Genomic DNA, 15,661 nt, shown 5'->3' on the forward strand with positions numbered 1-15,661 from the left:
CCTAGAAACCAACGGCCCCCAACTCCCTCCAGCTTTTGCGGTGGGGTGGGAGGAGGGGGGGTTGTTTGTTTTTTGTTTGTCTTTGCCTAACTCTTTTTTTTTTTTTTTTCTGCTGATACCCATCACTTTATTAGTGCAGAACTGTGGTCTGGGAAAGGGGAGCCTGGGATGAACAGGACCAGCACCCATCTCGGGGGATTTTCCTGGACATCAGGGGTTCCTCCATGCACATTTAGAGGTAACGCCTTCATAGATAAAATCCCCAGAGGGCAGCGTTGTGACTGCCAAGCAGCAGGGGTAGGAGAGGTGCCCTGGGCACAGCTGGGCCCTGGGACAGTCAGGCTCCACGTGGATGGTCAGAATGCAGCGGCTATACCTGCGCCCAGGCACACGGCCCAGGCCACTTCTTTGCCACACACCAGAGACCAGGTGATGAACCTGGGGTCGGTCCTGAGGGCAGTGGCGGCGACACTGGGCGTGGGCAGAGCCTCGCGAAGGAAGACAAAGAGCGGGTACGCCTGCAAGCCATTCACCTCGCGCTTCTCCACTTCTCGAAGAGCATGAAGTTGGGCTCGAACCTGTTGCCTGGTCTGACGTACTTGAGGCAATTCAGGATCTCGTTTGGCGCATTTTCCTGATGCCCAAACCGGTTGCACGCGAAGCTGAGCACGACCAGGCCTCGGGGCCCGAGGCGCCGCCTCAGCACTTTCACCTGTGTGTCATCCTGGACCGCTGTGCCTCCGAGCGATGCCAAGTCCTCAGCGAGCAGGGCCCTGCCCCGCAGGGCAGGTCCACGCGGCGTGGGTGTTGGAGAGGAGAGGAGAGGGGAGAGCTGCGAACTAGAAGCGCCTGTTTTTGCATCTTACTCATCTGACAGGTCTCAGCTCAAATATCACATTTTTAAAGAAGCTTCCGTGTTCGGCTAAGTTCCCCAGAAAATGAAACCCAGGGCAAAAAGCTGCTGGGCTCTTCTTTTAATAGGGAAGACGAGCCCAGGGAGCAGGAAGGAAGAATTGGGAGAGAAGCAGGGAAAGAGGAAGAGCCAGTGTGTGGATATGCTGGCCATCTCCAAATGCAACCGATCTCTTAATCTGCAGGACCACAGCCCCAAGAAGTCTTGGGACCATCCTTCAGAGGCAGGCAAAGGGGAGATATTATCCTCTGGCTCCTACCTCCCAGCGCTCAAAGGTTCAGCCCTGGGATGTTAACTCCCCTGTATTTCTAGGCTGCATGTGGGCATTGGGTGCTGAGAAGCCTCCTGGTCGTTCCAACAGGGTGACATCAGAGCAGGAAGCCAGAGAAGTGAGGTACAGAGCAGAAGCGGTATACTGTCAGGTTACACCTATGTGAAATCGTTGGCGCCACGCAGAGCTACAAGAGACAAGTGAAGCTGAGAGGATTCAAAGTGGAGGAAAAAAACTGAGACCTTTGCCCTGATCCACTCCAACCCCATCCAGGTCTTCCTGTGTATTCATTCATTGGACAAATGATTTTCAAACACCTCCGAAGAGCCAAGAGTATGCTAGTGACAGTGACGCAAAGAAGTATAAATAGACACCACTGCTGCCTTGGAGGTGCTCACATTCTAACGAGGTTGATGGTTAAAAAAGAAGTATAGGAGAAAAAAAAAGGTAAAAATCACTGTAATTATAGACTGTGACAAGTGTAGATAAGAAACAAACAAGCGGAGGGGGAGAGAGAGAGAGAGAGAGAGAGAGAGAGAGAGAGAGAGAGAGAGAAAACAGGACCAGTGGGCTGGAACTCATGGGAGGAGGGGACAATGGCATGAGATGATACAGGAGAGGTTGACAGGAGTCAAATCATGTAGGTCTTGCTAGTTTCTTCAAAGAAGCCTGTTTTTTGTTTTCCTTCAGAGTATTTATTTATTTGAGTCTTTAATTGTTTTCTGTCTGTCTACCTGACTGGACTAGAAGCCCCATGAAGTCAAGGGCCAGATGCCCTTCTTGTTCTCCATGGTATACCTACTGCCTAATCCCAGTGCCTGGAGCCTGGCAGCCTTCAGTAAATAATAATTATTGAATAAATCTGTTGAATACAGGAATGAATGGAAAGGAAAGCACTTGCTGTGGAGAGCAAGGACTTAAAGCTCAATGGCATCAGGCTCTCCTAATCAGATTCATGCATCTCCACAGCAAGGGACCAGAAATCCTACACGGATGTTGACCCAAGTCTTCCTGGGCTGTGCTTGAGTGAGCAGGAAATGCTCCATTTTCTTAACTGATCAAGTCTTAATTTAATTAACACATCTTTATTTATATTTAAAACTTTCAATCAGCTTACACTGAAGCCCTAGGAGCCATATTATTGTTTTAAGAGAGGCTCCATAGCCTGGCTCTGATCCATTACGTTTCAGTAGCGTGATGTAAATTAACATTATTATTATGCGCTGCCCTGACAGCTGGTAAAATGGGGAAGTCCTCAAATGGCCTAACCACATGGTCCCCTCACCACTCTTGCCCCCCAAGCCAAATAGCCCTTCTTATCAAATGAACCAAGTGCAATTCTTTTTTTGATAAGTAAATTTATTTATTTATTTATTTTTGGCTGCGTTGGGTCTTCGTTGCTATGCGCAGGCTTTCTCTAGTTGCGGCGAGCGGGTACTCTTCATTGCAGCGTGCCGCCTTCTCATTGAGGTGGCTTCTCTTGTTGCGGAGCACGGGCTCTAGGCCCGTGGGCTTCAGTAGTTGTGGCACATGGGCTCAGTAGTTGCGGCTCGAGGGCTCTAGAGAGCAGGCTCAGTAGTTGTGGCCCACAGCTTAGTTGCTCTGCAGCATGCGGGATCTTCCCAGACCAGGGCTGGGACCTGTGTCCCCTGCATTGGCAGTCACATTCTTAACCACTGCGCCACCTGCAATGCTTGCTTACTCCTGAGGAGCAGATTTCAATTCCCTGACAGCCCATAGAATTATTCAAACACGCCAGTCACATCCTCCCTAAGGAACAAAGGGGCACCTCACTCTCTTGATACTACAAAACTTGCCTCCTGCAGCCCCCAGGGAATTCACTCTTTTCCCAAATGCAGCCCCCATGTGGTACTGCATGGAGCAGTGTCCCCTTCCTCTAGACTGTGAGTATACGTACTAATAAACGGCTGTCCGTCTCATCTGTCCAATGTCAGGTGTCATGTGTTTGGCTATCCCCATAATCCCAGGGCATCCCTCCTTCCTCCACAGGGAGGGACTTAAATGTAAAATATGCTGGGACTTAAATGTAAAATCTTACAATGTGACATTGACATTGAATAGGAGATGATCAAAATAAGTAGTTTAACCTTTAGAGGGTATATTAGTTTGGTCCAACTGCAGGTATCAGAGACCAAACAGCATGGGGTTTTTTTGGTTGGTTTTGCTTTGTTTTGTTTTTATTGGAGTATAATTGCTTTACAATGTTGTGTTAGTTTCTGCTGTACAATGAAGTGAATCAGCTACATGTATACCTATATCCCCTCCCTCCTGGACCTGCCTCCCACCCCAGCAAACAGCATGGTTTAAACAAGAGAAGAGTTTCTTTCCCCACCGCAGTGTAGCAGCTCTCTTCCTCGAAGTCATCAGAGGCCCAGACCCTTCTATCTTGGGGCTTCTCCACCCCTAGGGCATGGCCCTCATCTGTATGTTTCTTATGGTGGAATCAGTGCATTTTCTTGTTAGGATGTCCCACAAAAATAGCTGCAGATGCCCCCAACTCCATGACTTAGGACCAGTCAGCTGAAGATCTGGAGGCTCCAACACACCTTAAACTTTTAAACCTGAAAGTGTGGGACTCGAGGGACATTGTTCCAGCTAATGATTAAGAACTCTCCAGACAATAGGGGCTTCTTAGATAATGGGTGAATTTCCAGGATGTCCGGCCCCCTTCCGAGAAGGAGGGAGATAACAAAATGTAAAAAAGGTGTCTGTCAAAGACCAATCAGGCAGCTGGGGAGAAGGAGGGAGATAACAAAATGTAAAAAAGCTGTCTGTCAAAGACCAATCAGGCAGCTAGGGACAAGTTCCCTCTCTGGTCCAAGCCTAAGCCGGGACCAATCAGCAGGAGAACACAACCAAATCTATAATTTACATACGGGGAAGTGGGAACCTATAAAACTGACATATTCGCGCCCAAAAGGGTTCCTTCTTCGACCTCCTGCGTGAGGACCAAGGAACCCCGGTGCACCGGCCTTCAATAAACCTCTTGCGTTTTGCATCGGCTTCCGACTCTTGTTGTTTCCTGGGCGAGTCGAAACTCCTAGGAGACCGCGAAGGTCTAACATTTGGGGGCTCGTCCGGGATTCCACTCGCCCCGGAGCACAAGAACATCGGGAGTTGGAGGTACCAGGTAAGCTCGAGCTTGATTGTCTGTTTGTCCCTTGTTCTTTGTGGGCCATTATCGGAGGAAAGCCGTAAGAATCGGCTTATTATGGAATCTGTACCGGACCTCTGGCTAAGCAGACGTGCTAATAGCCGGCGTCCATGAGCCCTAGGGGACGCCCTGGTGGCTCATCTGGAAGGAGAGGCAAACTCTGCCTCCCCTTCACTCGGTTTCGGCAGTTCCCTTGGTGATAACTGCCATCTGAAGAAGTTTCGGTTTTGAAGCGAGCTCGCGGTGGCCCATGCGTATATGTGTTTCGTGGAGTTTTAACTGTTTCTGTATTGTGGTCTATTCTTCTTCTCTGACGGACGACAATGGGACAAACTATGACGACTTCTCTTTCCCTTACCCTAAGCCATTGGACCGAAGTTCGGGCCAGAGCCCATAATTTTTCGGTAGAAGTAAAGAAAGGAAAGTGGCAGACTTTGTGTGCCTCTGAATGGCCAACATTTCAGATAGGATGGCCCCCCGAAGGATCCTTTTTATTAGACAAGATTAAGCTGCTGAAGTCTAAGATATTTAATATAGATCCCCACGGACACCCAGACCAAGTACCATATGTCTTGGTCTGGGAAGATTTAATTCTCTCCCCACCTCCGTGGGTCCGGCCCTTTGTTTCCTCAACAGGTACGTCCGCGCACACATCAGCAGCGTCGGAGATATTAGCCTTAAAGAAAAACCCCAACACGGAGAAGCTACCCGACGCCCCGGATCCACCGAAGGCGATTTATCCTGACCCGCAGTCCGATTTGCTTCTTTTGGATTCCCCACCCCCTTATCCTCCGGCCCCAAATCCCCTACCACCTAGAGGACCCCCAGCTCCACTGCCCTCGGCACCAAGGGAACCATCCATGATGGAAGAAGAAAGGGTCCCTCAGCGGGCACTAGGAGCCGGAGGGCTATCTCCCCGGACTCCACTGCCCTACCTCTTAGAGAGTATGGCCCCCCCGACGGCCAAGGGAATAGACCTCTCCAATATTGGCCCTTTTCCTCTGCAGATCTTTATAATTGGAAAATGCATAACCCAACTTTTTCCGAAAATCCACAGGCCCTTACCGCTTTAATAGAATCTCTTGTTTTCTCCCACCAGCCCACATGAGATGATTGTCAGCAGCTGCTCCAGACTCTCCTAACGACTGAGGAGAGGCAACGGGTTCTTTTAGAAGCCAGAAAAAATGTATTAGGCGCCAATGGGCAACCTACCCAGCTGCCTAACGAGATTGATGCTGGTTTCCCACTCGTCAGGCCAAACTGGGATTTCAATGCCCCGGAAGGTAGGGAGCGCCTGAAAACGTATCGCCAGGCTCTGGTGGCGGGTCTCCATGGAGCGGCCAGACGGCCCACTAATTTGGCTAAGGTAAGGGAAGTCACTCAGGGGCCCCAGGAATCTCCAAGTGTGTTCCTGGAACGTTTAATGGAAGCCTTTAGACGCTTTACCCCTTATGATCCAACTTCGGAGGAACATAGGGCTACTATAGCAATGGCTTTCATAGATCAAGCGGCCCCTGATATTAAGAAGAAATTACAGAGGCTAGATGGCTTGCAGGGATTTTCGCTTCAGGAGTTAGTAAAAGAGGCAGATAAAGTATATAACAAAAGAGAAACAGAGGAAGAGAAGGAAGAAAGCAAGCAGAAAGAGCAGGCAGCCCGTGAAAGAAGACGAGATAAGAGACAAGAGAGGAATTTAAGTAAGATACTGGCCACTGTGGTTGGAGGAAGAAATATAGGGGATAGAAATGGGCAGGAAGGGCGAACGGCAGACAGAAGGCGGCCATTAGACAAGGACCAATGTGCCTACTGTAAAGAAAAAGGACATTGGGCGAGAGAATGCCCTAAGAAAAAGAATGGAGGAAGGCCAACCAGAAACAAGATCTTAACATTGGAAGAAGAAGACTAGGAAAGTCAGGGCTCGAACCCTCTCCCCGAGCCCCGGGTAACTCTTAAAGTGGAGGGGGAACCTGTTCAATTTTTGGTGGATACCGGAGCCCAGCACTCCGTCCTTCTCCACTCAAAAGGTCCTATCTCAGCTAAAAGGTCATGGGTACAAGGAGACACTGGGAATAAACAATATTCATGGACCACACGAAGGACAGTAGATCTTGGGATTGGACGAGTAACCCATTCATTTTTGATTATTCCGGAATGCCCCTATCCTTTGCTGGGAAGAGATTTACTCTCCAAAGTAGGGGCTCAAATCCACTTTCAGCCAGAAGGTCCCACCATAACTGATAATAAAGGAAGGTTACTTCAAATATTGACTATGAAATTAGAAGATGAATATAAATTATACGAGCAGCCTTCATCCTCACGAGTTAATGTTACAGATTGGGTAACTCGGTTCCCTCAAGCCTGGGCAGAAACTGCCGGTATGGGGATGGCCAAAAATCGGCCCCCGGTGCTAGTGGAACTCAAGGCAACTGCCACCCCAATAACGGTCCGTCAATACCCCATGAGTAGAGAAGCCAAAGACGGTATCCGTCCCCATATACAGAGGCTACTAGACTTGGGCATCTTAATAAGATGTCAATCAGCATGGAACACCCCTCTCCTGCCGGTAAAGAAACCAGGAACAAATGATTATCGGCCGGTGCAGGATCTACGAGAGGTAAACAAACGGGTGGCAGACCTCCACCCCCCAGTTCCAAACCCTTACAACCTCCTGAGCACTCTTCCACCTCAACATACGTGGTATACTGTTTTGGACCTTAAAGATGCCTTTTTTTGTTTAAGACTCTCTCCCCTGAGCCAACCCTACTTTGCCTTCGAATGGAAAGATCCAACATCGGGAATGTCTGGTCAGCTGACATGGACACGGCTACCTCAGGGATTTAAGAACTCCCCGACCATCTTTGATGAAGCCCTCCATCAGGATTTGGCATTATATAGAGAATCAAATCCCCAGGTAACATTACTCCAATACGTTGATGATATTTTATTAGCTGCTGAGACCCAAGAAGATTGTATCAAGGGTACTGAAAAACTGTTAACGGAACTTGGAACCCTGGGATATAGAGCCTCAGCCAAGAAAGCACAAATATGCCAACAACAGGTCAGTTACCTGGGGTATCTATTAAAAGGGGGGCAAAGAGGGCTCACGGAGAGCAGAAAGGATACGGTGGCCCAAATTCCGGCTCCCAAAAACGCCAGGCAGGTTAGAGAATTTTGCGGGACAGCCGGATTCTGTAGACTATGGATTCCAGGGTTTGCTGAGCTGGCGGCCCCATTGTACCCCCTAACCAAAAACAGCACTCCTTTCGTTTGGGGCGATAAGGAACAACGGGCAGTATCATCCACTGCCCTGGACATCAAAAAGGAAATACCCCAATAATTAGGGGAAATAATATGGCTGACCAAGTGGCCGGAGAAATAGCATCGGGAGAAGTCATTTTAGGACTGTCAGATAAAGTTCCTGAAAAACCAGGCCGCGATGAAGAAATCATCCCGGCCACAACAAAAGGAACTTTGTCCCCTCAGCAAGCAGAATCCATGTTACAACAGATGCACAGATGGACACATTTGGGGACTAAAAAGATGGTAGCCTTGTTACAAAAAGCCGGGTACGAAACCCCTGGAATGACAAAATTAGCTGAACAAATTGTGCAGGAATGCGTCCCATGTCAACAGGTAAATGCTCACAAAGGGAAACTTGAAACTGGAAAGAGACTCAGGGGGGACCGCCCAGGAACTTACTGGGAAGTGGACTTTACCGAAGTGCGTCCTGGAAGGTACGGTAATAAATACCTTTTAGTTTTTGTAGACACTTTTTCAGGATGGATAGAGGCTTTCCCAACAAAGAAAGAAACAGCTGCTGTAGTAGCCAAGAAGATTTTAGAAGAAATTTTTCCTCGATTTGGAGCACCAAAGGTAATAGGGTCTGATAATGGTCCAGCCTTCGTCGCCCAGGTAAGTCAGGATGTGGCCAGATATTTGGGGACTGATTGGAAATTACATTGTGCCTATAGACCCCAAAGTTCAGGTCAGGTAGAAAGAATGAATAGGACTCTAAAAGAGACCCTAACTAAATTGTCCTTGGAGACTGGCGGTACCGATTGGACGGTGCTCCTTCCTTTGGCCCTATTCCGGGTTAGAAATACATCTTCCCGATACCATCTTACTCCTTTTGAAATATTATATGGTGCCCCACCTCCCCTCCTCACTTTAGGAAAAGAAATAAAACCTGATTGTCAAAATAACACTGACTTATATGCTAGGCTACTGGGACTCCAATTGGTCCAGAAAGAAATATGGTCCCAAAAACGCCGAGGCCTACCAACCGGGAACACCGGGAGAAACTCATCCTTTCCAAGTCGGAGACTCCGTATACGTCCGTCGGCATCAAACCCAGACGTTGGAACCTCGATGGAAAGGACCATACACCGTCCTCCTCACCACCCCAACGGCCATAAAAGTGGACGGCATCGCTGCCTGAATCCATGCTTCACACGTGAAGGCTGCACCAGCGACGGCATCATCAGGATGGCGGGCCCAAAGAACCGACAACCCACTCAAACTCAAGCTTCTACGAACCTAGGACTTATAATTTTGGTTTTACTGCCTTTATTGACTGTAAGTGATTTTAGCCCTCACCTCCCCCAACGTTTAACTTGGCAGGTAATTTCTCAGACTGGAGATGTAACCTGGTCCATTAGTCATACTGCACCCCCCTGGACCTGGTGGCCAGATCTTTTTCCTGATGTTTGTAAATTGGCTATAGGAGCACCTTATTGGGATACAGAAGATTCTCATGATATGAACACTGCCCCTTCCAAAGTTTCGGAAACTGATTGGTTTGGGCCGGGTTGCAAAAATGCAGGCAAAAGAATGATGCTTGGTATCCTCACTTTCTACGTATGCCCCGGGTTCCACCGCCCTTGATCTCTGAATTATAAATGTGGTGGAACTGAAAACTTTTATTGCAAAAGCTGGGGATGTGAAACTACCGGGGATGCTAATTGGAAACCCACCTCAACTTGGGATTTTATTACTGTAACGGCTAATTATTCTCATAATGAGGATACCGGACACCGGAGTAAATGTTCAGGATGGTGTCATCCCCTTAAAATTTCCTTTAGTAATCCCGGAAAAAGAGATGAAAAATGGATAAATGGTCATTCTTGGGGCGTTAGATTTTACATGAGGGGATATGATTTAGGAATATTAATGACCTTTAAGCTAAAGATTGAGACTCCTGCTCCTATATCAATAGGCCCAAATCCCGTACTTGGCCCCCCTTTGCTTCCCCCGGCCCCTTCAACTACATCAACAAAGAATGAGACTAATGAAACCTCTGGATCCAAAGAACCCACAGTTAAGCCTGGGACTCCTCGGGATAGGATGCTTTCTTTGGTGCAGGCAGCCTTTACGGTTCTCAATGCTACAAACCCAGAGGCTACAAAATCATGTTGGCTTTGCTATGCTGCCCCTCCCTCTTATTATGATGCTATAGGATATAGCTCCAACTATACTAATTCTACCTCCTCAGACCAATGTCGATGGAAGCAAGAAAGGACCAGTAAATTAACCCTGTCCTCGGTTTCTGGAAATGGTACTTGTATAGGAACACCTCCCCAGTCCCATAGACACCTTTGTCATGATTTTAGCCTCCCTTCAGGCTCAGGATATCTTGTACCTCCTCAAGATGGATGGTGGGCATGTAACACGGGGCTCACCCCTTGTGTCTCTTTAGAGGTTCTTAATACCTCAGCTGACTTTTGTGTGTTAGTACCTCTTATTGTTTTATTGTTGATTTTAACTTTTGGACCATGTATTCTAAATCGCTTGATAACATTTATTAGAGAACGTATCAGTACTGTACAAGTTCTAATGTTAAGACAACAGTACCAAAGTTTACGAACAGAAGGTTGAGATTCCATGATTGGAATCAATAGTCACAAGAAAAAGGGGGGAATGTGGGACTCGAGGGACATTGTTCCAGCTAATGATTAAGAACTCTCCAGACAATAGGGGCTTCTTAGATAATGGGTGAATTTCCAGGATGTCCGGCCCCCTTCCGAGAAGGAGGGAGATAACAAAATGTAAAAAAGGTGTCTGTCAAAGACCAATCAGGCAGCTGGGGAGAAGGAGGGAGATAACAAAATGTAAAAAAGGTGTCTGTCAAAGACCAATCAGGCAGCTAGGGACAAGTTCCCTCTCTGGTCCGAGCCTAAGCCGGGACCAATCAGCAGGAGAACACAACCAAATCTATAATTTACATACGGGGCAGTGGGAACCTATAAAACTGACATATTCGCGCCCAAAAGGGTTCCTTCTTCGACCTCCTGCGTGAGGACCAAGGAACCCCGGTGCACCGGCCTTCAATAAACCTCTTGCGTTTTGCATCGGCTTCCGACTCTTGTTGTTTCCTGGGCGAGTCGAAACTCCTAGGAGACCGCGAAGGTCTAACAAAAGCAGTTGGGACACCCACCCCCTCAAATGGAGTCTAGCAGAGGGACAATATAGAATCTTGGTTAAGAACTAAAATTCTAAAGCTTAACAATTCTGGGATCAAATTCCAACTTTGCCACTTGTTGGCTGTGTAATCTTCAGCAAGGCACTGACCGTACTTTACCTTTCTGAATTTGTTCCTGCAAATGTAAACTGGAGTTAATAACAGAAAGCACCTCAAAGGGTTGTTTTAGGGATTCCATGACACACGCCTAGCAAAGCACAGGCACAGAGTACGGATTCAATGAATCGGCCATCTGGTACGTCCTTACCCCACCTGACCAAGGAATGAGCTCATAAATATTCAGGCTCAGGGGAAATTTTGACCTAGTGTATGGCAATGAGACGTACATACACACTTAGACATTCTGAACATGGGAAAGCTTATATAGGGCTATCTTACGTGACTACCTGAAAGGGAAGTGTGATGAGGATTAGATGAAATGAGTTAATGTGTATTAAATGCTTAGCACAGGGTCTAGTACATAGTAAGCACCATGTTGGTATGAGCTATTATAATTATTACAATCATCATATCTGTAAGAGGTCGGTATTACTTGTCCTTGTAAAAGGCTATGGGCACTTAAATGTAAAATATTACAGTGTGACGTTGTCTCCCTTCCCTGAGAGACTTTCTGTGTATGAGGTAACTGGCGGTTTCACTACCCCCATTTGTGCAGTTTTAGTGAAGTTGGCAATTGCTAACATAGTAAAGGGGACATGTGCTACCATGCAGCCGTACAAGGAAACAGAATCACATTTTTTGAGGGTTCCTGACGGCGCAGCACTTTTTTCAAAAGTTCTCTGTAGAATTTTCAGTACAAAAATAGGTGTGAACTGTGTGCCCTTTGGAAGGGAATGAGTTGGCCACTGCAGCGCTAAGATTGGTATTGTTCAGAGAATGAAATTCCTGTTCACTGATGTTGTTTTGGGTTGGGCTGACCTTATGAACTGGATTTCTTTTCAGATGGGTGTATTTTTCCTTATTGCAAATTTCCTTCAATTCATCAGCAGAAATTCTAGCCACTTTGCTGGGAGCTTGTGACCCTGGTTTGGACGGCTTATGTACTCGCCTTTCGACAAATGTGGATTTATTTTTTATTTTTTATTTTTTTTGCAGTTCCTGCTTGGCACTTCCCGCTTTCCCTCTGGGACACCATCTTTAGCCTTCTGTCACCACTCTCTGGTTTCATCCCCTATGAATCACTTCCTTTGGGTCACTTGAGTTTTTCTCCTGTAGGAGAGTCTAATCATTTTCAACAACTAAGTTAAAAAAGAATTTCCGTTCCTAGACTCCTGCTTTACCATTCATTCACTGATTCCTGAGCTTCATGGCTTAGTTGCAATTCATATATCCATTGACATATTTATCCATACCATAGGTGTGGCCACATTACTCAAAGGGGCATTGCCTTTTCTAACACAATCCATGCCGTACTGTGGCAGTCCTAAGTCCTATCAAGGTTTGTTGCCTGAGAGAACTCATTTTCTCTGAATTTTCCTACCCACAAACGTTTATTTTACTTATTTATCTACAACTTATCTTCTTGTCAGAAGAATTTAAGGCTGCTTATAAAAATGCAAACACTAGAGGAAGATCAAATAAATTGGAAATAAGAAACATGAGGGAAAGCAAAGGTATAGAAGTAAGATGCAAATTGTGGAGCCCTTGCGACAGATGGGACGAAAGTTGGCTCAGAGCCTCCCGGTAATCAACGCAAGAGAGAAAAATGATGGATTACAAAACGCACAGGGTCCCTGAAGGATAAACACACCAGTTGCATAGACAGAGCATAATTGTTCTAAATCGACAGTGTCTCCCATGGACCCTTCCAAAGAAGTTCAGTGAACAGTATCCTAGTAACATCTTTCTCAAAACACAGTGGAGGATTGCCTGGGCCCTCCTTAACAATACCAAAGCCCAAGATAGCAGAAGTATTTCTACCTGAGGCTACAAAACTGGGCTAACCTCCTCTGACAATACCCAGAGATGAAGGCTGGATGGAATGACCTCCAGGAGGGCCTCAGAGAAGAAAAATGAAAAAAGTGCCTGGTGACAGCCCTCGGACTTCTGGGGCACTGTAAAATGCCAAAGACCACTCAGGAGCTAAGGATTTGATCAAATCTATTGTTTGGGGCTGTGATGACCACAGAACCTGTTTGTTTCATTAAACCCAGTGATCTGAATTCCACCGCCAACCCTTACCCGCATCCTTGGCTTTGTTGGGTCCTTTTGTCCCCCAAGAAGAAAAATGGAAAAGGAGGAGGTCAGAGTCTTGAGAAAGGCTGGGGGGCAGCCCCAGGCAGGGGTGCAAAAGAGGGCCTCGCCCACATAGGGCCGGTAGAACTTCAGTGGGTTCTTTGGCCCCATACTGACTTTCTTCATTGACTTTTAGTTTATATGAAATTCAGTTGAATCCATTGTGCATGCTGACACTGCCTAGCAAAGATCGCAGTATTAGCCATGAAATTTTCTTTATGCGCTATCAGAGTTTGCATAATATCTTTTTCACTAAAAATGAGGTAGCTCTTTCCTATCAGGGCCCTTCAGTTTAAATCTCATGATATAACCCAGGAGATGGACAAATTATTTCCAACTGGGGAAAAGAATTCTTGAATTTATGTCAATAAAACTCCGCTTTTGTGGTCATTTCTTCATTGTTGTTAGTGTGAAATTATAAAGTGTTTTCACTCTGAACCTCAAAGAAATCAGCATGTAATTTTCACATGAATTTTCGTAATTGTCCTGTGGAGTATACAAGGGGGATCCGCATTAATCCCAGAAAGCGACGCCCATATGTTTCTGTACCTTAGGAGAGGACGGAGAAGGGGAGAGGGTAGGGGCAAGAATGAAAACTTAGAAACAGTGACGAATAATCATCAAAATTGAAAACCCCTCAAAATGAAGGATAATAATAGCTTTCTCTGAATCACCATTCAATCTGCACAGAATATTATCACCAACAGGAATCCTGCATTTACCAAAAAAAGGAAAGAGAAAGCATTTTTTTCTAACTTCTTTTTTGTAGATTAATGGCTAACTTAACCTCCAGTATGGTAATTCAACATAATCTAGAGTTGATACAAATGCTCCTGTATAGGCTAAGGTTCATTAGTAAATTTAATTTTTTTTTTTGATGAAAAGATTTTTAAAAGTATGTGTTACCAAATTTAGAAATTGAAAATAAAATTTTAAGACTTTCAAAACTATATGTTACTAACAATAACATTGACCCTTGATATTTGTCTGACGAATCTCTGGAGAGAAAAAGATTTCATCCCTTGAAGATAAATGGGGCCAACTCATCTGCAGTCTTTGGTTTAATTAGCTAAACCCTTCCAGATGGAGAACATTCAAAGCAAAGGAATATTTCTGAGCCCCCTGGAATTGTTAATAAGCATAACAATATGTTACATGTAAAAGAAAATATGTGTCTTTCATCTTTGCCTTTAAAAGGCAAACGAGGAAGTACTTGGTAGCATTATGATTTTCAATTTGATTATTGAAAACGAAATGTTCTAATTTTATTCAATGTTGAACATTGTTTGCTTTTCTCCTGTGCTAAGCACTGGGGAGGGAGAAATAAGACAAGACTCCTGTCATTATGGAATCTATAATTTAACTAGAGGTTGCAGTCTCAGTGCCCGGCACTTAGTAGGGGCTGGATAACTCTTTGTTAAGTAAATGAGTGACTGATATGACACTTGAATAAGGAATTGCATTAATAAAAGTCTGAACAAATTACTGTGGTCGGAAGGGAGCATAGGGGCCTCAAGTTGTCAGAGAGGCTTCACAAAGAAATTTGTCAGGTAGGAGCACAAAAGACTTCCAGGCACAGAAAACAGCATGCGTAAAGGCATGCGGAAAAGACAGAGTAACGTGTACTTAGGCAACAGCGAGTGATTTGGTGTGCTTGGAGTGTAATGTGTATATAGAATGTGCCTGGAAGACAGTGAGACCAGTGAGATGGGTTGGGCCTCATTTGAAGAGGACCCTGAAAGCCTAAGTTTGGACTTGATCCTTTAGTATGTGTTGGCATTTTAGAAAGATGGCGAGAGACACAGTACAGAGCGTTCATGGAAGGGGAAAAGGAAGTAATAGATAACGAACGGTTAAGTGCCCTGTTTGCGACTAGCACTAGGATAGATCCTCTACATATTTACATTAAATCTCATCCAGTCCTTGCAGCACTTCCAGTGGGTATATAATACTGTCCTCCAGTATCCAAGGGGGGAAACTCAGAGAGGTTAAACGACTTTCCCCAAATCACACAGCTTATAAAAGATGGGACTAGGATTTGAAACCAGGGTCCTAAAAATCTTGTTAGAGAATAAAAATACCACTGCACTCAAACAAATTAGAAAAAATATACAGTGGAAGTTTGGAGAAAGTTAGTGAATATGAAGGAAGACACACATGCAAGATACAAGAAAAGCATGACTATACAAAAGGATATTTACAGTAAGGCAGATACAACACAGGAAGTGGGAAGATAATCATAGAGAAACCACAACATGTGTTTTTAAAATGCAAAGCCCCAGGGAGGAGAAAGCGAACGATACAATAATGCCATTCACTCTGGCATCCTGTGCATTTGGTTTTGCTCTTTACTCTTTTTTTTTTTTAACTTTAAACAATTTGTTATGAGAGTAACAAAGATACAGCTCATGATCTTGCAACTCTAATGCCCTAAATCAGAAACAGATGGTGCCTAGTGTACCCTGTTTCCTAGAAACTGCAGAATTTTGAGGACAACACCCTCTATGCACTGCACCACTGATTTCAGCTCCTTCACAGATACTAATACATGGCTAAATAATGTGTTAGCTGGGCATTGTATTGGAACAT

General features: G+C 45.6%; 1 pseudogene; it reads right to left on the bottom strand.

The window, feature by feature from the left end:
* Positions 1-356: 356 nt before the first annotated feature.
* On the bottom strand, positions 357-13,183 carry LOC113625144 (glutathione peroxidase 1 pseudogene; annotated as a pseudogene).
* Between the last annotated feature and the right edge of the window lie 2,478 nt (positions 13,184-15,661).

Source organism: Aethalodelphis obliquidens, unplaced genomic scaffold, assembly GCF_003676395.1.
Source record: "Aethalodelphis obliquidens isolate GAN/ISIS:26980383/991018 unplaced genomic scaffold, ASM367639v1 scaffold14, whole genome shotgun sequence".
In the NCBI taxonomy this organism is placed as follows: Eukaryota; Metazoa; Chordata; class Mammalia; order Artiodactyla; family Delphinidae; genus Aethalodelphis; species Aethalodelphis obliquidens.